This window comes from Manis javanica, chromosome 14 (assembly GCF_040802235.1).
Source record: "Manis javanica isolate MJ-LG chromosome 14, MJ_LKY, whole genome shotgun sequence".
NCBI lineage: Eukaryota > Metazoa > Chordata > Mammalia > Pholidota > Manidae > Manis > Manis javanica.
The window spans coordinates 75,130,859-75,157,974 of record NC_133169.1 but is presented as its reverse complement, the minus strand read 5'-3'; the positions used below and the strand labels follow the sequence as shown (position 1 = coordinate 75,157,974).

Genomic DNA, 27,116 nt, shown 5'->3' with positions numbered 1-27,116 from the left:
AGTTCTAGGGACCAAGTGACCCTGAGGTAAGGATAGCTGGTTCTACCAGCTGCCAGCCAGGCAGAGCCCACCCAGACCCCTCCCTTTGAACCTGACCTCTTTCCTGGGTTTGATCCACTTCACAGTTCCTCTGGGCAACAGGGCTCGATTGAAAAAGCTCTGCAATTCACTGTGCTCCTTATGATAAACAACCGACATAAAAACATACCTATTTTAACAGATGACATAGTTGGTTGTCCTGACTTACATTAGTCTCTCACTTTAAGAAAAAAATATTTGTAAATGTGAGTGTAAATTATGATATTTAATTTTTGGATGTTCAAACCCATCCAAAAGAATTTTCTTCAGTAATCTTTCATCAGAGAATTTATTAAAGAGCTTTCAGTCACAGAATGATTTAAAAGCAAATCTTCCCTGGGTTCATCCTATTTGTTATGGTCCTGAGCATCTTTATTCAGAAGAGTTCTAAGAGTTTTATATAGTCTATGTCAGCCATAAATTTCTGTGTTAAGGGAGCAGAATTCTTTGAAGCAAAATGCTCTAAAAATATTTTTCAAGATAGTAATTCCTGAAAAATGAGCAGAGAAACAACCCAAAACTTGCAAACCCAAAAGCCTCAGAAATGCTTACCAGCTCCTTCTTGGCAGCAGTAAAAGTTCTGTAAAAGCCCCTGGAGGCTCTTGGAGACAAAGTTACAAAGGAGAAGAAGAGGTTAGCACAGTTCCAGCTATCCCCGCACTACCCATCCACTAAGACCTGCTGTCCTTTCCACAAGAGGCCTAGATGTCAACCTCACAGCAAGTGTCAAGTACAGGCACATTTTCCCAATCCTGCTCTGCACAGACTATGCCCTGTAGAAAAATTTCCAAGGCACATTAAGCTCAGAGCCACACACCTGCATTTCAGACCCCTGCAAACCTGGTTTAGCACACTCCACTCCCTGACGCAGCTGCCCACCTCAGTCGCCTGGATGCTGCAACAAAGGATTGGGGATGAATTGTGCTGGGCCTTGTCAATTCGTTTCAAGGGTCAAAGCGACATTCGAAGGTACAGGGATATGTCTTTATTTGTGCAGCTCTTGACATAAGGTGGGGAGGGAACCCCATGTTTGGCAGAATTTAAAAACCCTCCCTCATGTTCCAGAGATTAACTAATGCACCACCCATCATTGGTGTTTTTGAAAGGACTTTGGATCATGTGGTGCATTATTCCCGACTGCAACCTGCGTCCTGTTTTCTAACAATTGCTCTAACAAACTGCCTGAGAGAACACTTACTTGGAGTTCACATAGCAGTTCCTCCACTGGGCTTCTGGCAGCTTGGGAGGGGGTGAGGGCTCCTGGCTGGCAGGCTCCCCTAGCCCAGTGCTGATTAGTAACTTGCCCTGCTCTGTGTCATTCCCCCATCCCTTCCCTCCAGCCCCTCCCACTTTTCCAGGCACATTTTCCCACACAGCCCTTGCTCCCTTCCCTGGGCCGGGCATTTGCTGCAGGCCTGACAGCGCCCAGGAGTCAGCGCTGGTGCTTCAGCCACAGCAGTGAAGTGAGTACGGAGCCGCTGGCAGCGGGCCTCTGCCGCCTCCTTGGGCTGATGTACCGTGGGAAGCTGTGCCAGGGATTGGTGCGGACAGCCCGTTTTATTAGGAGTCAAGGCTGCAACATGGAGTCCTTCCAAGGCGTCTTGTCTTTCACATGTCCCTGCTACTCCTCTCATAAACCGGGATTAACCCTAAATACAGCACCCTGAGCTGGAAACAGCCTGTCAGTGTTATCTAGTACCACGGCCCTAAATTGCTGGCCTCGCTTTTGGCAACCAGGAAGTTCAACAAATGAGCAGCCACTTGCTTGCGCGCCCTGCACGCAGTGTGGGGCACACCTCTCAAGAAGCAGGTTTATAACGTGGGTGTTCCGATGACGTGGGATAGCAGTGTGGGCCCTTTGTGCTCTAAATCAACACTTTTATTCTAAGGCAGGGTACCCCCCCACCCCGTTCTCAGCACACCCCCCTCCCTCCTCACCAGGGCTGACTTCGGGGCATGCAGCCTGAGCACTGCATGGGACCCAGGCTCAGAGGGGCTAAACACTTGGTTTCATGCTTTGCTGATGCCATCTTGAAATTCTTAACGTTGTTTGAACAAGAAGGCCTGCGTTTTCATTTTGCGCTGGGCCCTGCAAATTATGTAGCCAGCCCTGCTACTGGCTTTCTGGACCCTGACCCAGAGGAAGACACGCTGGAAGGGCGGGCTCTGCTCTGCTGAAACACCTCCTGGGTTTTGGGTTTTTTGAGGTGAGGGCTGTGGGCCTTCCAATCTCAGGGCGAGCCAGCTTTTCACAACTTCACGGTGACGCCTATATTGCCAAGTTCCCCTTGGCAATATTTTTGAAACATTGTAGAAATCAATACTTACTGAATGATTAGTAAATTCCAGATCCTATGCTGAGAACTTTCTGGCATTTTATCATAGAATCCTTGCAATAGCACTGCAAGGCAAGCACCCTCATTAGCCCATTTCAAAGATGAAGAAATGGACTCTCAGAGTTCAAGCAAATTGCTTCAAATCAAACTCAGATGCAGTAAACTCCAAAACATGTAGTTTCAACCACTAGACCATACAGCTTGATTATAAAATGAAAATATGTTCTTCATTTCATTGTAGTAAGATTCATGAAGGATGTATTGATTGATTGTGAGTTTGGCAATGAAGATGGGTTGGAAGGAAAAAAGTAATAGAAAAACATTCTTTTTTCCTTTTTTCCACAAAGTACATCAGAGAATATAAACCGATATTGCCAGACTGCCATAAAGAAACAAGAATCTCCTATAACTTTTTCCTAACTTTGGTCTAGGCATTACTTCCAAGGCTGCTGGCTGGGGTAACTGTGAGAACTTTTGGCTCTAGGACTGTGGAATTCATTATCCTAAAACGGCTTCCAGGCCTCACGGTTCTATATCTTCTCCAGTGCATTCAGCAAACAAGGATGTGCCCGAAATCCAGCATTGAGGAAAGTTCCACAATAATAACCATCAGCATCTAATAATCAAAGTCAATGTGTACTAACTGCTATGAGCCAACCAGTTTATACACATAAACTTATTTAATCCTCAGAAAAATCATATAGGTAAGCATCAATACTGTAATTATGCGGATGAGCAAACAGGCCCAGAGAAGTAATTCGGTGAGGGCACTTAGCTGGTAACTCCAGAGCCAGCACCCAAGTCCAGGCAGTCTAGGGCAGAAAGCACTCTCAGCCCTTACACTAGATAGAAGCTGAGGGCCCTCTGTCTAGGCACTGTTTTGAAGACAGAAACCTACAGAGGTTAACAGTCAAGAGCAGGACCATCGGGGCCTCCTGCTCCTGGGACCACAAGGCCTCTTCTCTCCTGACCTCTCCTCACTCACCTCTGGCATTTTATCATAGAATCCTTGCAACAGCACTGTGAGGCAGGCACCCTCATTACCCCTTACACTGTGAGTAAGGAGGTGGTCACTGGGCGTGAGACCACTCAGGGCTCAGCACAGTCAGCACCAGAGGCTAAATGGCTCTTTATTGATCTGGATTATATGACAGATGTCCAGAACATCAAGAATCTTATCTTCCTCAATTTACTAACTGGGCCTACGGGGGAATAACAACTAGCTAACCTAAACACACTTCGTTCTTGACAGTTATCTTTTGTAAAACCACTCACCAAAAGGTAGAATTATAAGTGAAAGGAGAGGACACCTCATAAACCCTGATCTATCTCATTTATTTTCTCACAGTACCACCGAGGGGAAGGTATCATTATCTCCATTCTACAGACAGGGAAGTAAAAGTGGAGGCTCAGCGAAGTTGAGTAAATTGCACCAAGTCCCAACCACAAATAAATGATGGAGTTCCGGTTTCCAAGTCCACACGGCGAAAATATAACTGAGGGTCTAAACCGTGAGCCGTGTAACCTCCCCACTTTCTGTGTCACGAAGCCCAGCTCGGCCCACCGGCTGACACAGAGCTGCCCAGCGTCTTCCCTCTCAGCATGAACTGTGCTCCCAAGGCCACGTGGGGCCTCCATCCTCCAGCCAGTGGTTTCCTAATCAAGACTAGCTACTCACTAAGTTTTCTGGCCCCTAAAAATGTTCTTCACCAACCTTTTCCCTTAGGATTGTGCCATATGCATTCAGAATCATTTCGGTGGGACAATTTCATGTTTACGGAATATAGTATCAGCAACTTGCCTTCCACCAAACCTATCCGTCTTTTTGTCTTCCTTTCCTTCTCTCCAATTCTGTTAAGTGTGGGAACTGAGTCATGCTTTGGAAAACGCATCACACCCGGTGTCATTCACGTCGCAGCTGCAGAGGCTGTTGGGAACCGAAGGGAAGCATAAAGAGAGCGCTTCCCCCCCTGGCTGACAACCACCGGCAGGCGGACTGAGTTCCTCCTCCTGCGCCTGCACGCACGCATACAGGTGTGCAACTGTGCGCATGCTCACCCGCGCGGGCACACGCGGGCCCGCCCATCAAAACACGCACACACACAGATTCACCCCCTCCCCGGGACTCAGGGAGTTCTGTTTTGCCTGCGTCTACTCTTTATTCTGGTAAACAGAGTTCTGTTCTAGGGAACCGACCCTGCCCTCCTTTGTGAGAGGCCACCCCCAAGAGACTCACCTGGTGCATTTCATTAAAAGAGCTTTCCAACCAGACGGCCCTGCGGCCCCCGCACTGTAAACAGAATTTGTATTTGTCGAGCAACATTTTCCTGTTGACAACTTTGTTCAGACAACTTTATGGCTTTAACCTAGATACATAATTATATAAAAATAAAGAATAATTATTCCTTGGAAGGGACATTTCCTTTATAAAGGATTCGCCATGCTTTGAAAGAAGTCTCTTAGTGCATACGAAGCACAACTCCATTGACAAAATTTAACGATATGCTTGGCTTTTCAGGATCCCTCTTATCACATAAAGTTCTGGAAGACAGTCACTGCTGGAATTAAAGCTTATGGTTCTTTTGAATAAACAAAAACTTTAACGAGAGAAACGTTTGATTTGAAATCAAAAGTTAAAAAGTAATGAGTGGAATTACCTACTTAAAAAAAATAAGAAGGCAAGTTACTTCAGAGGACATTCAGAAATTCTAAAGGCAAATTCAAGGAGGAAAAATAGATGTAGTGTGCAGACCTTCAAATGAAGACCCTCCTTGGAGCCCTTTGCTAAGAGGTGCGGTCTTGAGGCTACCTCTATACCCAACATCCAAGTTCCTTTGTTTCTTTGCTGCCAGCTGGCCCCTGGGCATAGAGCAGTGCTAAATACGGGCCAGGCTTCTTTGTTTTTCTCTTTGCTGGGAAAACGGTCATATTTTAGTCCAGATGAAAGCAAAGCATATGACTACATGAAAGCAAAGCATATGACTACTTTTCCTGGAAAGCATATGTTTACAATTCTTAATTTTGCAAGAAACAGGCGGCGTAAATTTGGTTTATTAAAACAAGAATTTAGCATATTTGCTAGAGTAATGCTATTTATTCCTACTGAACTTGAAATCATCTTGGATGTTAAAAGAGATCTTCAGTTACGTGTAGACACAGGACCAGAGAATAGAATGCATCAGTTTTTTCATATTTCCCGAGAGCAAGAAAATCATAGGTTATGCGTTTAATGTTCTTGCAGCCTTCATTTTATTTCCATCGAGTTCTGGAGTAAGTAAAATTTTTATTTTGGCATTAAAGAAAAACTCTGTGTGATGTACAGATTTACAATTGGCTGGATGTTTTTCCATTGGATTCTGTAGGGTACTAGGAATTCACAAAGTAGGCTTCTCCAGCTTTCCATGGCATCTGATTTGACATCTGGAAGCAACCAGAGAGGAGTAATTGTACGTGTGGGAAGTGCTGTTGAGTTTGCCCAAGACATTTACATTTAGCATCTCATTCTGAGCCTCATGCAACCCAGTGAGATGCAGCCCCGTTCATTGCTCTCTTCTCTGATCCTACTGCAGCAATAGAGTTAGGAAAGTCATTAGCAGCAAGAAAATCAAGGTCTAGAGAAGTTAAGCAATTTGACCAAGGTTTCATAACTAATAAATGGGGGAACTAAAAATTCAGACTTTCCCATTCCCAGATCAATCCTTTTTGACTACACTTGCTATCAGAATCCAATTTTCCAGGGTGTCTGGTGGCTATTGGCAGCATGGCCTCCTGTGTAAGTAAAGAGATGTCATAGCAAAGGATTTTCATGATGGTGCTGGAGAGCTGCCAAGGTCTTCTGAGGAATTCTGGGGCATACCTCCAAGCTCTTCCCTCATGCAGCCTCAAAGTACCTGCTCTGAGTACAGAGGAATAGTCTCTAGTCCACTCTTCCAGCCAATCCTCAGTGTGACCCCCGAGGGCGCCATGTTGACAAGCTTTGGATGATATATTTCTAGGACCGGTGAGCAGGAGTGCCATGGATCTCCACCGTCACACGAGGACAGGAAATGGGAGTGTGACTTGAATCCCTGGCTTTGCCTCACATGGCATTCTTGTGACCTGACGGTGCACGTTTTCTTATACACCTGACTTCCTGTCCTGAACACTTATACCACAAATTATATTGACTTCGAATGATTGAGACTCTCTCTTCAGAGTGCAAATCCTTTTTATTTTCTTTTGGAGGGAGGGCAGGCAGGAGGAGAGAGGTAGCTCACTATGCAAACCATACTCAGTAAAACCTTAACTCCATTGTCTGTGTATCACATTCTTTATCAGACCTGGCAACGTTTTCAAACCGGAAGCCATCCAGCTGATGGAAGCTTCCCCACAGAAGTGTTTTCCTGGGAATTCTCTGGGGTTAGCAGTATCTGCACTTGACTGCTCTGGACGGAGCATCTACTGCCCTGTGCACTAAAGGCTCCCCTGCTCCCTCCAGACATCACCCACAGCTTACATGCCTGTCTGTGCAGATGTCTGAGGTTGTTCTCCAACCTTCTATCCTACAGGCCTGGGACATGGCATGGATATTTTCTGATGAAGGCTGGGACCCACGGAGGCAAGAAGCTAAGATCCAGAGTGAATGGCACATCTTCTCTTTGGGGCAACCAAGCAGTAGGACAAGATTGAAAAGGGGAAGCTGCCAAGTGAGATAGGTTACTGAAATACAATAAAAAACACACTTGATTGTTTTGCTTAGAATTGAACCACCTCAGTGAGCTTTTAGAGCTCCCACCACTACCAATTTTCAAACGAGCTGACCCTTGAGCACCAAACAGTATAAAAAAGAGGTCTCTCACCCTCACCCCTCTGCACCCCACGCCCTGCACAAAGATGGGCAGGACTGGCAGCAGCACAGGCCAGGAAGGTATATTTCTCTCCCAATCCCAAATGCAGGGGCTGCGTGACCTGGTACATGGCTTCCTACTCTGTGGAAATGCCTTCTCATTTGCTTCCTCTCTGTCCTCAGGCCTCACGATTTACCGTCTCTTCATGGAGTCCCCATTTCTATGCCACCCTCACCACAGAGAGTCTCTTATTGCCTTTGATCTCTTTTTGATTAGCTAACCCCTTTTGCATGTTCAGATTTGTGTTTGTAGACACTGTCCTTAAGCTGATGAAAACACAAAGGTGCAGCACTGTAGTTACGCTTTGATTTTTATCTCCTGCAGATTGAAGATGAATGCAAAGTGCATTTTTAGAAATGACTTGCTTCTTTCTAGATTTCATTTTCGTGAGGCTAAGAGAGCAATTGAACAGGGAGTGAGGAGTCCAGGAACTAGAATTGAGGCCACGTATTAGACATGTGTGACTGTCTGTCTTCACAACAGGTACATCAAACAAACAGAAGTATCTCTCCTTGTGTACTTCTTTCCTTCACTTTAAAATCAGAAATTACAATGGGGCACAAGATTGGTGTCATTATTAATCTATGTTCGTTTCCATATGCTTTGTTCCAGAAAAGATTTAAGGCAGGATAATGTATGACTTTCTGATCTAAGTACAGGAGTAGTTTCAGTTTTTAAAAATTAAATCCACTTATTAATGATTGATATGTTAATGACTTGATTAATCCACTGGGTTTGATTCATTTATATCATCATTTACATTTCATCAAGATGTGTTCTTTAAAGAGACACTTGATGCCTTTCTCAAAATGCTCCATTTCTCAGCATGGGGAACTCTTTTTTCCATGAGCACCTGAAATATGAACCTTGGGAGTCTGGCTGAGGGGAAGCTGAAATCTAAAAGTGGAGAGGTTAAGTAATCTTGCCACGGTATGGCAACCCATGGAAGAGCCCGCTTTTTCCTATGTTTATGTTTTATTCATAAAGTACATTTTTTCATAAGATACATAAGTCTATACAATTTTTAAATGAAATCTACAAGTGGTCAATAGCACTTAGTTCCCGCAGACTGAGAAAAGGCTGAGGAAGCCACAGACCCCAGGCACAGAACCTGCTCTGCACCCCATGAATAAAGCTGCAGTCATGAGTGGCCTTCTGCTGAACCTCAGAATCAGGGTGCAACCTTGAATCAGGGGCATTCTTAGCAGGTACAAGAAGAGTCGAGTCCATGTGAAATACAGTGGTTAGGCCGTAGCCATGGTATCTGAGATGGTTTTAGTAGGACACGGACATCAAAACATCAAAACTATTGAATGCATAGTGAGAAAATTGTTCTCTGCTTTCGTATTCATTCTTAATTCTCTTTCATGCTCCCAGTTACATTGAGGAGACCGTCTGCTCGGTGATAGCAGACGTTTAACATCCATCTCACTCCTGCAAGTTCAAATGTCAGCATCAGAACCTTGGGCAAGCAACAGTCAACACTACCATCAAGGGATGACATTTAATTTCTGTTGTGTTTGGATTAATGTTTACCTTCTTTCCATCAAGTGATGCTAGTTGTCCATTTGAGGTGATGAGACATAGTTATCTTTGAAAGTGCCAGATAGAGAGGGTGTCCAGCAAGCATTTGGTAAGTGGGTGAAAGGAAGAAGGGAGGGAAGATGGGAGAGAGAGGGAGAGGAGGGGAGAAAAAGAGCTCCACTTTCCAGGCTGCAGCCCCAAAGGACTCTGGCGGCAGAGGCCACGGCCTGCCGGCCCTTCCCTCCATGCCTGCTGCTCCCCTTTGCTGTTCGAGGGACAGCGAGGAGGCAGCCGTGGCCCTGAGCATCGACCAGTGTCCTATGAAACAGCATTTCCATTCCACCTTGACCACCTACCAACTGCACGGCCCTGGGCACGGTACCAGCTTCTCCACCCAGTTTCCTCGTCTGCACCATGGAATGAGCATCCCAGCTTCGCAGAGTTACAGCTGCTCAATCAGAAAACTCACGTGGCTGTGGGGGGCGGGCGGGAGCTGTGGTGTCCATCATCACTATCACTGTCCTTGTGGTTGCATATGTTCTGCAAAAGCACACAGAAATTGTTTTGATTCTGTTAAACATGTGACATGATATGGATTTTCATTCCATAAACAGATCCATATACTTTGCGCTCTAATTAGACTGTATCTGTCATGTCTGTAATTCCCATGTAATTAAATTGAAATTAAATGTCAATTTACTTTGAATTACAGAGTAATGCTATGTATACATGTCACACGATCTGCATTTTGTTAGGAGATGACAACCAAAAATATCCTGACAGTTCCTCTGTAATTACACAGCGATCTGATTAAGAACAGCCTGACAGATTACCTGCCGAGGCCCGAAGAAGAGAAGCCCTGAGCTGGTGGAGGGGTCTGTGGTGGGTGGTTAGATGCAGGAGGGGAGGGAAGGGGAGGGTGTGGGCTCAACCATGACCTCCCTTCACCCCGGGAACCCACAGAATCCTGCACCAATGACAATTACTCGTGAAGGCACTGGGATGACCCTTTAAAAGAAAAAAAAAACACCTTAATCACTGAACATGCTGACGCACTGCTTCCTCCTCACTCTCTATGCCCAAATGTTTTAATGAGGCTGGTGTCTGACGTCCCGAATCCCCATGCCTCAAAGATGGTGCTCAGTGCAGAGAGAATACTTCCAGCCTCCTCTGAGAATTTTGTCTTTCTGTGATACACAAAAGGGCAGCCATCCTCCCATAAAAGAAACAAAAACAAAAACACCAACATGGGTATTATTCACATTCTGTTCTTCTGTAACCAATAAGCGCATTTGTGTTTAAAACTACTCTCGATCACAGGTGGTAGAAGAAAAAGGGGAGGGACGGGGCCTGGGGGAGGGGAGAGCCAGGCAGGAGGAAGCAGGTTGGGAGCCTGAGCTGCCCCCACAGGGCACGGGCTCTGTTGGCCAAGATGCTAATGAATGTGGCAGCATAGACATGGAAACTCTGCCGCCCAGGCTGTTTCCGTAGTCTCTGTCCCCAGACCCACCCTGTGGCCAAACGAGGCAGCCTCAGCTTCCCTTTCCTTTGTCCCTGGTGCCCTCCTCGCCCAGGTGTGGCTTATGTCTGACAATTAACCAAACTCTTCCCTGGCACTCCTTTGGGATGAGGAGCTGGTTATTTCCCATTAACTCAGAAAAAGTCTCTTTCTTCTGCTCCTCCCCAGGTCCCAGACCCCTTCTGGCTGGTCTGTAGGGTCCCCAGGGCCAGACTCCAGAGGTTGGGGTCCTCCAAGTTCATGGGCCAGCGATGCACCAGAGACAGGAGGCCAAAGGAGCAGAGTCACGCTCTACCTGCTGCAGGGGCCACCTGCACAGAGTGTGCAACCCAGAGGCCTGCATTCCAGCACAGGCTCCATTTCTTTGTTATTTGCTGTGAACCAAGCAAGCCATTTAACATCCGTGAGCCTCAGTTCTCTCCAATATAAATGGAAATCAATAGAAACTGCCCTATTGCCTAGGGTTGTCGGAATAACCAAGGCTCATCATGTAGCCAAAAATAGTTGAAAAGGGTGAAGACCCGTCTGGGTTTGTCGCTATTATTATCTTCATAGGGGGTATTTTAGTCAGATGACTTTTGCAGATGACTGAAAACCCAGCCCAGCCTAAGGAGAGTAAGAAGGGAATTGTGTTTGGGGAAGTCTTGCAGCTAAAAGGTCCAGGGCAGATCTGGCTCGAGGCCTGGCTAGGCCCAGGGGTCACACAGTGTCCTCAGATCCAGTTTCTCTGCATCCCTGGGCCCTGCTGTCTGCAGAATGCTCCTCAGCTGCAGGCTGAATGCAGTGCCGGACGGCGCCTGCAGCTCACATTCACCCCTGCTCAACCTTGGGGGGATAAGTGTGCCCCAGAAGCTCTCACTCCAATCCCATGCCTTGCTCTGCTTCGATCATTTGGTCACAAACCAGTCACTGTGGCTGACGGGATTTGGGGTGCTCAGTGGTGCCGATCCCAGCTTCTCGTCCAGGATCCAGAAATGCCATCCTCCTCACCATCTGAACTGCACGGAGGGAGAATGCAAGCTGGGCAGGAGCATCTCACACAACCACCCCAGAAGTCAAGGAATTTGTGCTTCGCCCAGTCTAAGAACAGGGAGGAAGCAGATGAACCTAGGCAAAGGGTGCTCCCAGCTAAGGGTGGGAGAGGGACAATTAGACCCCTGGTGGAAAACAGCAGACACCGTGGAGACCCATCAAGAATGGGTCTCTCCCTGCTTCATGCAGCTTTGGGACCCAAGATCAAGCAGTCCTCTTACAGAAGAGGCAGCAAGAGCAACTGATAGACAGGAACTTTACCCAAATGGTAAAAAATGACAACACTGACAGCTACTTGAACGTTGATGTCACAGGCAGGGGCAGGAACGCATCCCTGTGAGCTTCTTGCTCATGGGACCCTAGGTCCCGTGCCTCGCTCTCTGTTACCACGCTCCTTGGCTTCTCTTGAAAGCAGAAGCTGAGGCCCCTCCTTAGACCTGCTGCTGTGGAGGCACTTAGCCAGCATATGCTCTCCGCTGGCCAAGGACGATGGCAACAGGAAGCAGATTCTCAGGCATCTGCCTGAGAAGTTTTTAAGGTCACCGTGCTTGTTGCCTGTGTCTCCTGTGCTCTGAATAGTTCAGAATTTTGCATAATGGGCAACATGGGAAACTCAACATTTTTCTTTTTTTATCTGCCAAATTCCACAGAGGATATAAAAAGTGCAACATTTTTCTATGTGGCAGAAATTGTTATACCCGAATACCTTTTAAACCTAAGCCTGTTGTGGCTCAAAATGTAAAGTCACCTATCGTCTGTGATTGCTTCTTCTGTCTGTTTGGTTGTTTTGGAATTAAAGAGAATCCAACTGTGTCTCTAGGACTTGGGTTCTGCACATTCTGAGCTTGGCGCTTCCTTCACAGCTAATGTTAACTCCGTCTGGTTCTCTTCATCCAGAAGGTCAACTCAGCTGCTCGCAAGCCAGTCCAGCTACATGTGTGTCCTTGTCTTCATATTTCCCTATTTGCTTGGCTAATTATTATCTGGACATAAGAATGTAACATTCATAGGACAAATAAAGGGATATATTGCAACACAAATGCCCCCAGGTGTCACCGATAAACATCTTGTGTGTCTTTTCACACATATGGTGTCCCACACGTATACAAACTGTTATATATATATATTTCACTTTTTCCTTGGAGGGCACGTAGTATATATTTTTCTGCAGCTCGCTTTGTGTTTGATTCTGTGTTTATTGAACACTATGTCTTAGAGAGCATTCCCTACCACCACTCATGGGATCCTTCTTCACAGCTGCTACTAATGGACTGTCAATTTGGTATCATAAACTTGTGCTGTAAGATTAATTTCTAGTGGAAGGTCTGCCTCTTCAATTCATATGTACATGTTATTGTGTTTTAAAATTTCTATTAATGTCCAAAGATTGAGTATAATCATGCGGCACAACAACTGAAAGTATAAAAGTGTATTTTGGAAAAAGTAAGCTTCCTGAATATAACTGTTTAAAAACTATTCAGTTTCCATTTCTGGGACAACTTCTGTTACCAGCTTCTTTTATGTGGCTGAGGGGATCTGGGGTGCTGGGATTGACACATTCTTCCACACCTCCCTTTTTTCTGACTTAACCATGTATCTCAGTCATATGGACATAGATCACAGGTAAAGAGCCTCTCATTCTTTTTCGCAGCTGAATAGCGTTCTATGGAGAGTTGTGCCATAATTTAAGTCAGCCAGTTCCCTTTTGATGGATTTGTAGGTTGTTTCCATTTTTTGCTAGTTCAAACAATGCTGTAATAAATAATCTATGCACATCATTTGGCAAAAGGACAAGTATGTCCAAAGGAAGATACGTTTCTAGAAATAAAACTATTGTGTCAAAGGGTTACTGTACTTCTTAATCTGGTAACTATTGCTATGTTGGCTTCTATAGGGGTTACACCAACTTGCAATCCCAACAGAAATATATAGGCCTGACTATTTCCCCATACGCTCACCTTACCAGAACATACATAACATACTAAGAAACTTTTTGATCTTTGCCAAACTGAGAGAGGTTAAATGGTATTTTATTATGATATTAATCTGAGCATCTCTTCTTATAAATAATCATCTTTTAATATGTTTAAAAAACATTTAACTTCCTTTTCTGTGATCCTACTTTTCATATTCTTTTATGTACTAAGGAAAGTAGCTCTTTGAATGAATTATAAGTTACAATTTGCCGGATCTTTGACTTTATTTTTTTGTAGTGAAGAAAAATTGATTTTCATATAGTTTAATTACCAGTCTCTGATGTTAAAGGTTTTATGTCATACTTAGAAATGCCTTCTCCACTTGGAGATTATTGTTCTAATATTTTCATATCTTTGGTGCTGCTTTAAATTTTATAATTTTGCATTTTAAATTTTTTCAGAAATTCATAATATCTTGCAAAAAGATTATACCAATTTATAGTCCCAGGGACACTGTATGCTTACTCTTTGAAGTGTTTGTTGAGTATTTCTTATGAATTGCCCATCCCTTCCTTAATTTTTATATCCTTGAGAGCAAAGGCTGTGCCTTCTATTTAATACAGCTTAAGTCATGCACATGAAGGACACTCAATAGGGTTTTCTTTTTTACTGGGAATAATTTCCAACCAAGAAAGGAAGATTGTGTCTATGTTCAACACCTCATCCACAGCAAGTGGGACTGGGAAGGAGGGTCACTGGGCATCTGACATCACAGTGTTTGAAGCACAAATTAGAATCATGGTCTAATTACTCTGGGATTTTTAAAATGTATTTATACATAAAGATAATAGTTAAAAACCTTTTAATTGCATATCACAAATCTTCTTCATTGAGGTGAGACAAATGGCAAGAAATTGAGGAGACTTCAGAAAGTCTAGAACGTTATAAATTAGGAACCTCAGGGAAATGCATTAGTAGCTGAAGTCTGGATTCCTGGGAAAAGTAGAGAAAGCAAAGAGAGAGACCACTGCCTGCTTGGAAGCATGTTTAGTACCTAAGTAGAATACCTGTTTTTGCCTAATAGGAGACCTGGCTTATAATGTATGGGATATTATTAAATATTGTTAAATCTACTTCACTCATATTTTTTAAAAAGATAATTAAAATGTAATCAAATGGGGGTACTTCAGCATAATGTAAAAGCCTTCTGGTGAATTCAACTCTCTTTCCCATCATACTGGCAAACAGACAGAAATTGCATAAATTGGTAGAAAAAGAGGCTGGAGGAAAATCTAACTCACACCTGTCTAAAATTACTAGGTTTCTGGCAAAGAATAGGTCCCAGATTAGTCTTCTGTTCTGAAGACTCAGTGGTGCAAATTTCCATACTGGGAGGCCTCACAGGGGACTTAGGGCCTTTGGGGATGCAGTGAACATCTGCTATCCTTTGGCTGCTCCTCTTTTTCTGATAACTACCACTCCACATTCCTTGAGGGGATCACCTGTTTACAGTTTGTGTGTGTTTTTAGCATGTGCTTGACCATCCCTAAAGGGACTGGCATGGTTTTAGGCCTAGTAAGTCACTGTGTTCTCTTCCTTAGCTGTGGTGGTTGGGCCAGGAGTGGATGTGTGATCCAAATCACATTCAGTGACCTGGACCTGCAACTTTAGTGGGATTGCTGGGAAAGAAAATGCTAATTCTACTGGGATGCTCAGCTAAGAGAAACAGAGTCAAGGGGCTGCTTGAGAATGAGGCCAACTAAGAGAGGCTGAGTGATATACGGGAGTGACTGAGTCCAAAACACATGATATGAACCCCCGGATCTACCTAGATCAGAAGCAGGTCAACAGACTAATGCCTAGACTGTTACAAGAACCAAAAAAATCTCACCTCCCCCATCCCCAAACTTTAAAATTTTTAGTTTGAGTTAGGTTTCTGTCAGTTAGGACCCATAGTATCCTAACTCAGTGGAAGAACGGGGTGAGGGGAACACTGTTCTTGAGTGATTCTATGAAAGACTTCATAAATATGGTCCAACATCAATCAATCAAGACAACAGATTAAGCCCAAGAACATCTGTGATGTTTTATAGCATATAACTTGGAGTATAATATCAAGCATAATCATTTCCATTTGAACTCTCCCACAAGAAACTTTTTCTGGCTTTTTCTCCCTGTAAATTTCAGTAAAATGCTGAACACTTATTTTACTCTGATGCAGATAAATACACATAATAAGCTATTCTCTGTAACTCAAATTGAAATAACACAGTCAAGAAAGAGGTACACACACACAAATATCCACATAAAATAGAAATTCATGTCAAATAGCCTCATCTTCACCCAAGCTATAATAAAGGGTTTTATGTTCTCCTGTAGCATGAAGGTTTAGAAAGACAATTCAAGCAAGAATTTAATGACAATGAGACTTATTTGGAGATTACTAGGGAAGGTTCCAGACTCAAGTTCTCTGAAACATTATAAATGTAGAATGGGAGTTCTTACCTGTTAAAATAAGCTATATTTTAAAATGGCAAGAAAGTGTTCTAGAACAATCACCCTCAAACATGTTTGCATATCAGAATCACCTGGAGAGATGATAGACACATACATAGTTTTCTTCCAGGATAAAGCTGAGAGAAATGGAGAGAAACTGGTCCTACCTTGTGCCTTCCAACTTAACAACCTGCCTTCCAGCCCCAGGATCTAAAAATGCTAAAGAGAGAATATATGTAGATATACATATACAGACATACTCTTCATTAGTGCCATTATCCTATTAAGTCCTCAAAATAACCCAATGAAGTAGGTACTGCTGAGTGATGAAATAGTTAGAATTGTCATGTCTGCTCTTACAATCAAGAATATAAAGTTTATAGAGTTTGAACACTTTTCTCAAGGTCATTCAACAGAGCAAAACCAGGACTTTAAACCCAAGACTCTCAACCACTCCAAAGACAGATATGACAGCTTAGTGCCATGACGGATGCACAGAATCAATAATTGAACTTCACTAGTAACATCATTAGAGAATTGAATAGAACAGTATTGCTCACGAAGGGAAGTAAGTAATGGAAATAGCATTCCTAAAAATAAAAACATGTATCGTAGAGAACTGGAAGCAGTCTGTCTGTATTTAACCCTTCAGAAGCCAATTTTAGAAAAGAGAGAGAAAGAAAGAAAGAAAAAAAGAGAGAGAAGGATGGATAGAAGGAAGGAAGGAAGGAAGGAAGGAAGGAAGGAAGGAAGGAAGGAAGGAAGGAAGGAAGGAAGGAAGGAAGGAAGGAAAAACTGTTGTCCATTTATTTTAAAGATCTACATACAAGAGACTGTACATCCTCTACTATTTAAAAAAACTTGTATTTCATCTCTTCCATTAACAGTGATTTCAAGCCCCAACAATGCCCTAAATGCTGATGCACAGGCCTGGGGAGGGGCATCCCCAGTTGTCTAATACAGGTCACCAATAACCACAGTAATGGGGTTGGTGAGGAATAGATTTTTCTAGTGTATAAATTACATTTTGCCTCTGTTTCCACTAACTCCAACTAAGCAACATCAAAAACATATCCTTTTTGGAAGCAGGTAGGATACAAAGAGGTTCAAAAAACATCTTGAAGTTGTAGCAAGCAATATATTATGAAGAAGAGATGATGGTAGGAAAATAAAATTCCAAGTGCTTATAAAGGACAGTTTAAGGAATTTTCACCAACATTGGTAGCAAAAATGACTATACAATCTTAGGTCTGTACCCACTTCTGATTCACTGTCTCTTCCCTAGGACACACCTACTGGGAAGTTACATTTTTGTTGTGTTAATAAAATCAGGAAAATCTCATAATGTCATACTGGTTATATTTACCACAGTTCTATGGTGGTGTCAGTGCATTTTGTATAAGCAGATTTTCAGCCTTTCCTCACTGGCCATCAGAACCTCTAATGGTATTGGTAGGCTGCCTGAACATTTTTAATGGTGTGCATCTGATACATCACTGGTTGCCAACATCCATATACTTTTGCAAAATGTCCTGCTGACGGGTACTGAAAAGTTAATGGAAAAAAATCACTCTTCGATAACAAGACATCAATGCTCAACTTTCTGGCTTAGTGAAGTTTTTTCACATTAGAGATGGCAAACAGGGACCTTTCATGATGCCTCTCAAAGAGATACACATGCTTACAATTGTCCTGCAACAATTTCCTGTGATGGTGATCTAAATTAGAATAATTCTACAGAGCCTTTGCATGTCGATGCATTTGGCATGTCTTTCATGTTTTTACATTCACATCCCTCCTAATTTATGTCAAAGAGTCTTTCGGTTCTCTGAATAATAGGAAGAGTGTTATGACGTTCCTTCTTTCCTTCGCTCTTGCCCTCCTTTCCTCCCCCCTTCTCTGCATTCACTTATTGATCATGTGCTGTATGGCAGTCATTGCACACAGAGAATGTGCAAGAAGACTCATCCCCAGCCTTCAACCCTCACAGGCTAATGAATGCGGAACAGCATGCAAACAATTAAAAAGCAATATCATCCTAAATAATCAAATACATCCGTCCCTTGAACAATGTGGTGGGGCTGGGCTGGGGGCGGTATGTAGGACTTTCGACCCCCGCACAGTTGAAAATTCACATATAACTTCTGACTCCCCCAAAACTTAACTACTAATTACCTATGTTGACCAAAAGCCCTACCAATAACGTAAGCACATATTTTCTGTATGTATTATATGCTGTATTCTTACAATAAAGTAAGAGCAAATATTCTTTCAAATTGTCACAATCTCCAAAAACTTTTCCAATATATTTATTGAAAAAAAATCTGCAAGTAAGTGGACCCACACAGTTCAAACCTGTGTTGTTCAAGGGTCAGCTGTAATGTAATAGAAGTCTGGAAAGGGTGCACAGTGATTAACCGCTTTGGAGGCTGAGCAAAGTTGTCCCAGAAGAGGTGACATTTGAGCTGATACTGAAAGACAGGTAAGAGGCAATTGAGAAGATGAGAGGAAAAGACATTCCAAGACATTTTGGTAGGTACAGAAATAGGACCTATTAAAGAAATTTGTCTTCTTGGCGTTCAGAACGAAGCTACGCATCATGTGCTTGCAGGGGCCTGTCAGGAATCGATAGTATAAATACAGCCAGTGACAGACTCTGAGGGAAATTCCTTGTATTGCCTGCTGAAGAGTTTGGCTATTATTACCTTGTAGGCCAGAAGGAGCTCTTTATCAAAGGGTTTGAAGTAATTCAGTGATAAATGCAAATAGACAGTATGTTGTCAGTGTTACCTCACCTCAGTGAGGTGGAGACACACGGGAAAGCAAACAAAATGGTTACTCTGTGGCTTAAGAACCTTTATTGAGATACAAAAGGAGTATTTAGTGACAGAAACATTTGCTAAGTGCTGTGATGTGTTCCTGAAAGAGGTTGGAAAATCACCTCAGGACGTCTTGAAAAATAGACTAAATTATAATTCATCTTAGATGCTTCAGATGTGATTGCCCACTAGGGCAAGGGGATTGACTCTGAGTCTCAGCCAGACTTACAGTTCCATTGTTCAAAGAATATTGCAGCGAATGGAGCTCTGCATTGGTTAGCAATTTGTACTTGATCCTGTCGTTGCAGATGGATGACAAGATTACAGAAGCAGAATGTTCACTTGAGGAATATGCATAGAATGAACACCAAATGCAGGGGAAGCTAGCGAGCTGGTGAAGCTAGAGCAAGCTGGTTTACGAGAGAGGTAAATTTCCCCTGACTTTCCCAGAGGGTCGTGATAGAACCTTGAGTAACTCCATTTTTCTTAAGGTTATCTGAACACGAGAGCAGGTACTATCAGGGATGAGAAGACAGTAATGAGCTACAGCAGAAATAAAGGGAATCATCCTAGATTAACTTGATATGTGGGGGTGACTTGCGTCATTGCTCAGGAAATTAGTTAAAACTAGCTATTATTGAAGGTGTCCTCTGAGACTATTAACAATCCCCGGAAATTTCATAACTTTAAGTTTAGAAAGTATGTCCGTGTGCATTAACTTAGCTCCTCTTCCCAAGAACAGGGAGGTGGGCAGGCTTTCACTAATGGGGACGCTGAGACAGAATTCCAATAAACTGCTCAGCTATCTAGCAACTAAGTAGCACAACCTGGATTTAGCTGCTCTCAGAAACACTCCCAGAAACACTTTATCTGAATCACAGTTCCTATAAATGTTTACAAAGTAAGGGAACAACAGTTTGGAGAGGTAGGAAAAAAAGAGGATAAAACAACCATCTAAATCAAATAATGCTAAATAAAATGGTATCTAAAAAAAACCAGAACCTGGTTTTCTCTCAGGATCATGAATAATACAAAGCAGATTATCAGTTTGTAAATACCTACTCCTGGTAAACAACAGCCTTTGAATAAAGAAAAATATCCTAAAATACTGATTTAGGTAACAGATTAAGGAGGGGCTAATAATAAGTTAACTTAACCTTAACAATGAGATAGATCTCTGATGTTGTTCCATGTGACATAAGCTCATTAGTGAAATAAAAAACACTGCATTCATAGTTTCATTAAACTAAACTGTGTGTAACAATGGAATTTTATTGAAACTAAAATATCATTGATTATAAGATACAGTAATACCTTATCTCCTATTAAGAAAGAAAAAATACTGCAAATTCAACTGCAATATGCCACTGATTTTAAGACTTGCCATGATTCCAGGGATGCTAAATAGAGAAAAATATTCTGCATTTTAAAATATGTGAAATATAGTGGTTAAATATATTATACCGGGGGATTAATAATAACTGGAGGCACTAAGGGGGCATGTCAACCTCAGGTATCTTAGTGATCTGTTCTGAGTTGGATTTTAGATGAATAGAGGACCTCCTACAGGTAGTGAAGATGTCTCAGGGGCTTAGTTGTATTTAGAAACATTATTTTTAGAGGTAGAAGACAGCAAGTTTTGTTCTGAGAAATCATATACAAGGGGATAATAGTAGGCACAATTTTTTTTACTACTGCCAAATATTCCAGGAACCATGGAGTATGGGTTCATCTAAAGGAATGTGATTCATTTAAAGGTAATGATCTGACTTGTAAAAACCAAACACTGGAAGGAAAACCACCCAATAGGTTGATTCTAGGGTATTGTAGGATCGAAGGCCTAGGAGAAGCAGGTGACCAAAGCAGCCAGATGTCCTTTGCACCAGTCCAGCCTGTTAGTAGAGAAGCTGCAACATAATACATTCTAGAAGTAGTATTTTTCTATCAAAAAGGAGAAATATTTTTAAATGCAATGAATATTATCAAATTGCCCTCCAAAATATGATCATTTATAAGCATCAAAGTACATGAAAATTCTTATTTTCCTATACCTACCACCTCTGGGTATTATCAGTTATTAAGTGATTATAAATAGATGAAACATGAAAAATCATCTCATTTTAATTCAAATGTTAACATTACTAGCAAGAGTTAGAATACCATTTGTTTGTTGGTTACCTGAATTAATTCTTCCAAAGCACCTGTTCATAGGTTTTTGTAATTTCCTATTATGTCTTCATTATTTCTAAAAACTCTTTACATATCATTAATATGACTATATATATCTCACAGGTTATTCCTTGACCTGTCATTTATTCTTTATTATTTTAATGTGCTTTCACCATACCAAGCTTTTAAAATTTTATATAGTAATATATCTTAATCTTTTTCTTTATGATTTCTGAGTTCTATGTTCTATTTAAAAGGCCTTAGTTATTAAGTATTGCCTTTAGCATTTCAATTGGTCTATTTTTTTGCATTTAGATATTTAATTCAGTGGAGTTTATTTTTATATTTACTACAAGGTAGATATTTAACTTTTTATGTCCAATGAGAAATCCAATTGTCTTAACATCATTTATTATAAAATACACATATTTCAAGTGCAGTCTTTTTTTCCCATATCTTAGTGGATCCTCTTTACTGTTACATTGGTTATGTGTGCCAGTGCCACAATGTTTTAATTACATTATTATAGAATTTCTTAATATCTAGTAAGATAAGTCTCTCTACAATAAAACACTTATCTTGTGCATACAATCTTTCAGATAACTTTAAAAAAACCAATTTGGCAAGTCCTTTTCCACTGACTTCCCACCAAAGCCAAATTATTGTTATGATGGGAGTTTCAGGTGATTGATATATGAGTATGAGAAAGATGGTATCTGTCTTTCTGTCTCTTTGGGCAAGAGATCTTAACATTGCTGACTTCGTGAAAATTTACATTTCTTATTACATTTAATCTGAGATTCTCTACAGTTGTTGCTCTCATTAATGAGATCTTAAAAGTTAATGTTAACTATTCATTACTGATGTAACTAAACCATCTTTATATATTCACCTTGCTTCCAAACACCTTTGCGAAGTTTACTGAATCTATTTCATTAAGATCTATTTGATATTCTAGGTATATGGTATTTTCCACATATGGTAATTGTCTTTTCTAATACAGATGCCATTTAATATCTTACTGAATTAACTAGAATCTTCAAAAAATGTGAATAAAGTGACAATACGACTTAAGTTTTTTCCCCCTGAATTTGATGAGAATACATTTAGTATCTAACATGCTGGTTGTTATTTATGTTTAATGCTGTTTTTTTTATATTTGGGAATTTCCCATCTCTGTTTGCTTTTGAGCATCCACCAAGAATAGATGCGAAGTGGATAGATTCTCTAGTATTGTACTACCCTTGCATTCCTTGAGTAAATCCCATTTGATTATACTCTACTTGCTAAAGTAATTTAAAGCATCCTTGCACTCCTAGAATAACTCTCTCTTGAGCATGAGGCACTTCTCTATGTAATTTTAAAGGTACCATCTAAGATTTCTGTACCTATGGTCATAAGACCAACTGTCATTTGGCTGAGAATCTTTTTGTTGTGCTCACACATCTCCCATCCCACCTGTGCTCTGCAGCTGCCAGTTATCCTTTGCTCCTCTTCGTGGAGTTTCACTTCGTGCCCGCTCAGCAAAGCCTTAAGGGAACCCCATATAGGCTTTGGAGCCTTTGATTCTCTGCAGAGCTTTCATTTCTGGAACTCCGCACTACGACTGCTAGTTGTTTCCGCCTTCCCGAACTGCAGTCCCATCTCTACAACTCCACAAGGCTTCATATGGTTTCTTGTCCCTGTGCCTCTGTCTGAATATTACCTCCTTGCATTCAGCCAAGATTTTAGGGCTTACCTCATCCATTCCCTTCCTTCAGGGATAATGGTGTGAGCTGTCTGTTGTCCAATATCTAAAAATAGTTGTTCCTTATATTTTGTCCAGTTTTGTAGCAGAAGGTTAAATCTGGTCATTGTTACTCCTCCAAGGATGAAAGCAGAATCCTTGGGCCTTTTTGATGATAGGTATTTAATAACCTTTTTCATGTCTTCAGTACTCAATTTTTCATTCAGTTTTGCTTTTGTCATCTTCTCTTAAAGCAATTGGTGTAATTTATTTTCTCACAAAATTATCTAATTCATTCAGATTCTCAAACTTGAATAATTATTCTCTTTCACTGATAGCATTGCCAGATTCAGCAAATAACAATACAGGACACACAGTTAACCTTGAATTTCAGATAAACAATGAATAATAATTTTTGTATTATTGTCCCATGGGACATACTTAACACTAAAAAAGTATTATTCATTGCTTATCTGAAATTCAAATTTGACTGAGTGTACAGTATTTTATCTGGCAAGTCTATCCATTAAGTATCTTTGTTAAAAAAAAAATAGTTTTGGTTTTATTATGAAGTCCAGGGCTTTTGTAGATTTTTAGAGTAAGTTTTCCAAAATAAAGGAATTTCTGTCTTAAACTTACTAATTTCTTACCCTCTTGCTTTCACCTGTGGTTTGTTACTCTTTCTCTAGTTTCCTTAGTGAAGTGTTTGATTCATTTGTAATAAAATAATAAAAAAGTTTAGAGTCACGAATTCCGCTCTGAGGCAGCTCTATTCACATCATGATTTCTCAATGAAGAGGGCTTATTTGCATTAATTGCCAAAACATTTATAATCTGAGTTTTTTGTTTCCTCTTGATTCAAAAGTTATTTAAATAAGTTTTTTTTTTTCAAATTTGAAGTGGGTTTTTATTATTCTGTTTTACCATTGAAATCTAATAGTTTGGGTTTTTGGTCAGAATATGTGCAAGTATTCTATTCTGGGGGAAAAAAATGTTAAAGCCTTTTGCAGGCCGAGTATATAATTAAACTTTGCTCATGCTGCATGGGTGTAAGGGAAATATATATATATTTCCTCTTTATTGAGCTCAAATAGAGAAATATAACAAAGTTGGTTAATCGTGTAATTTAAATACTCCAATTTGTACTTGTTTTTGGCCCAGGTGACCTTGAAGAAGATGGTGACAAACAGAACCCACAACTTTTGCGCAAGACCTGAAAATGCAACAAGCTTTTTTCTCCGTGATGCATGAAGCATTTTTAAATATGGCTGATTTGCTATGAAAAAGTGTCCTTTTACAGGGATTTATTAGATAACGTATCACTGAAAGCCAGTTAGCCTTTCGTTCAGAAGATGGTAAAGGCCAGAACCATGAATGAGATTATGTAGACAAAGTGCCTCCTATAATTCACCAAAGCCACAGTTGCCCATTCTCCCACATAAAAAGCATGATAATCATTGTTTTCATCAATGGATTGCTTGAAGGGATAGAGAGAAGGCTCAGAGAGATTTTTGTATGATTTTAAGTTAGCCTCTAAAGTGAAAGCCTGGGAAGGCAAAATTAGAATTTTACCCCTCCCTTAAGAAGTTGGGAAAACAAAAAACTAGCAGTTGGATTTGACTAAAGCTAGTCAGTCGCAAAGTGAAAGCAAGAGATAGGGCCACATTTATACGTAATTATGAAAACTTCCCAATGGAGTTGTGTTCAGTTTCCAGGTGTATTAATCACAGATTTTTGTGAAGCAAACACACGGGAATTTCAAAATGCAGAGTTGTCTTCAGTTTTCTGAGCTGGTCCATGAATCGCACCTTGTCTGCGAGCACCTGAAATGCCTGGGCCATGGAGTCATGCTGCGGTCGTGAAAACACAAGGCTGCAGGGACTCGGCCACACTCTCATGTAGTCAGGTTCTGTCAAGTTCTCCAAGTTTCTAGGGAAACCAAACCATGCAGCACTAACCTTCATCTGCTTGACAGTGCAAGGGTTCAGGCGTCTTTCACTATAAGGCTAACAGTAAAGTTGGAGCAAAAGCTAAGGAGTCAGACCTCCTAGGCTGACATTCTAGCTCCAATACTTCCTGGATGAATTATGTAATCTCTCTCTCTAAGGCCCAGCTCCTCAATTTTAAAATGGACATGATGATAATGCCTCCCTCCAAGAATTATGAGGCAGTTCTTACAGAGCATTCATTGCAAACCTGACACTCAAAAATGCCACATACTATACCATTTGACCCAGGAATTCCACTTCCAGGAATTTACGCTAAGAATGCAGCAGCCCAGTTTGAAAAAGACATATTCACCCCTATGTTTATTGCAGCACTATTTACAATAGCCAAGAAATGGAAGCAACCTAAGTGTCCATCAGTAGATGAATGGATAAAGAAGATGTGGTACATATACACAATGGAATACTATTCAGCCATAAGAAGAAAACAAATCCTACAATTTGCAACAACATGGATGGAGCTAGAGGGTATTATGCTCAATGAAGTAAGCCAGGCGGAGAAAGACGAGTACCAAATAATTTCACTCATATGTGGAGTATAAGAACAAAGAAAAACTGAAGGAACAAAACAGCAGCAGAATCACAGAACCCAAGAAAGGACTAACAGTTACCAAAGGGAAAGGGACTAGGAAGGATGGGTGGGAAGGGAGGGATAAGGGGGTTGGTCAAGAAAGGGGGCATTACAATTAGCATGTATAATGTGGGGGGGTCATGGGCAGGGCTGTGCAACACAGAGAAGACAAGTAGTGAGTCTACAGCATCTTACTACGCTGATGGACAGTGACTGTAATGGGGTTGTGGTGGGGACTTGGTGATGGGGGGAGTCTAGTAAACAATGTTCCTCATGTAATTGTAGATTAATGATACCAAAATAAAAATAAATAAAATAAAAAATACCACTTACTGTTAGACAGTATTTTGTAAGTAGCATATCTTGATTTGGCAAAATCTGTAAGTGGAGATGGTTTTCACATGATTTCTTTAAAGCACTTCAACATACTGGTCCTCAAGCTTTTCAAGAGCAACAGCACCCATGCCTTGTACAAGGAACAATGCAAATCAATTACAAAGATGGTCAGTGGTGCCGTGTTCCAATTATTGCAACTGGATATCATTTTAGAAAATTGATGAAAGGGCTTCACCTAAACCACTGACCAAGTCAACTCAGTGACCTCAAGCATATGTACAAATGACGTTCTGTAATAAAGCCACTTGCCTAAAATCTCCCTCCAAGTGACCCCAGAAGGATGGCATTTGGTAACTCACCCTACACCAAAAAGGGTGCAGATTCCATGACGGTCAAGGTCCTGTCTTTTTTCCCAAGTTGTATCCAGAAGCTAGAATGATGCTTGGCTCTTACTAAATGTACAATACTTACTTTGCACATCAAGACATAAGTGACATCTAACATTGCATTAGTTTCAAAGAGTATAATATAATGATTCAATATTTGTCTATATTGCAAAATGATCAGCATATAAGTCTAGTTAATATCCACACCAATACATATTTTTAAACAAATTATTGAAAGGGATATTGATAGTGAAATAAAGAAAGTGTATTTTTTAACTCTCCAACATTCATAAAGAAATAAAATTTTAAGATCATTCTGCCAAAGCCAGCCTAGCAGTTGCAAAGGGGAACATTGAGTCTGGTTTTCAGAAATTGGGATAAGCTTAAACTGGAGGCACACATGCCTAGGGAGGTGGTGTGATAGGGTGGAAAGCCCACAAGGTTGGGAGCCCCAACACTTGGGTTTCAGACCCAGCTTAGCTGCTGGGTTTTTCACTCACCCTCCCCAAGTCTCCATTTACAGGTTTGTAAAGCGGTAGTGGCAGGGCCGTGCTTATGTCACAGAAAAGTTCAAGTGAGGCAAAGGATTAGGATTAAAAGGCCTTGAAACCTAGAAAGTACTGCACAATACACATGAGCATTTCCAAATGTAAGTATAAGAACTTTATATTCATTACATCAAGCAAATAAGGAATGAGTTTATAAATGGAAAACTACAAGAAATATAAACATCCAGCAAAACTATTTTCTTAAAAGAAAAAGACTCCAAGAGTGTGTCCAGATAGCCGATGTTCATTGTTTGATATTTGAAAAGAACATCTAATCATGTATTCTGTACTCACTGTTGGGAAATGCCATTTTGTTCTGTATACTTTTTCCTCTTCGCTTTTGCACAAAATTAAACGTATTAATTGTCTTTATTTATAGAACAAGAAAGAGCTCTGCTGCTTACATTGTTCCTTTCCAATCTTGTCAACAGAGCCTAGAAAATGTATGAAATACGCTGACGAAGAATTTAAGAATCTCAAAAAACACATCTCCTACTACTCCAGGCACAAACATAAAAGATTGCAGAAGGAGAGAAAGAGGAAAGGAAGGACACACATATCACAGCACACAACATCCTTCTAGCAAGTCTCTGAAAAAGTAACTAGGAAAGAATGTCAGTAAACGTTGGCAGTTGTGTGAACTGCTGAGATGTCTAGCTATTTGCACAACTGCTTTGTACAGACCCTGAGGTGATCCATTTCAGCTAGGGAACATTTCAGCCTGCTGAAACTTCTTTGTTCACTGGCTGGTTTGATGGAATATTCTTC

General features: G+C 41.2%; 1 long non-coding RNA gene across 1 annotated transcript; it reads right to left on the bottom strand.

Moving 5' to 3' along the window:
- Nucleotides 1–5,677: 5,677 nt before the first annotated feature.
- LOC140846259 (uncharacterized) lies at nt 5,678–25,989 on the bottom strand. The gene is made up of 4 exons (XR_012125278.1): nt 25,412–25,989; nt 9,855–10,037; nt 9,181–9,364; nt 5,678–5,834 (listed from the first exon to the last, which is right to left on the bottom strand). It is a non-coding gene; the product is annotated as an uncharacterized lncRNA (long non-coding RNA).
- Between the last annotated feature and the right edge of the window lie 1,127 nt (nt 25,990–27,116).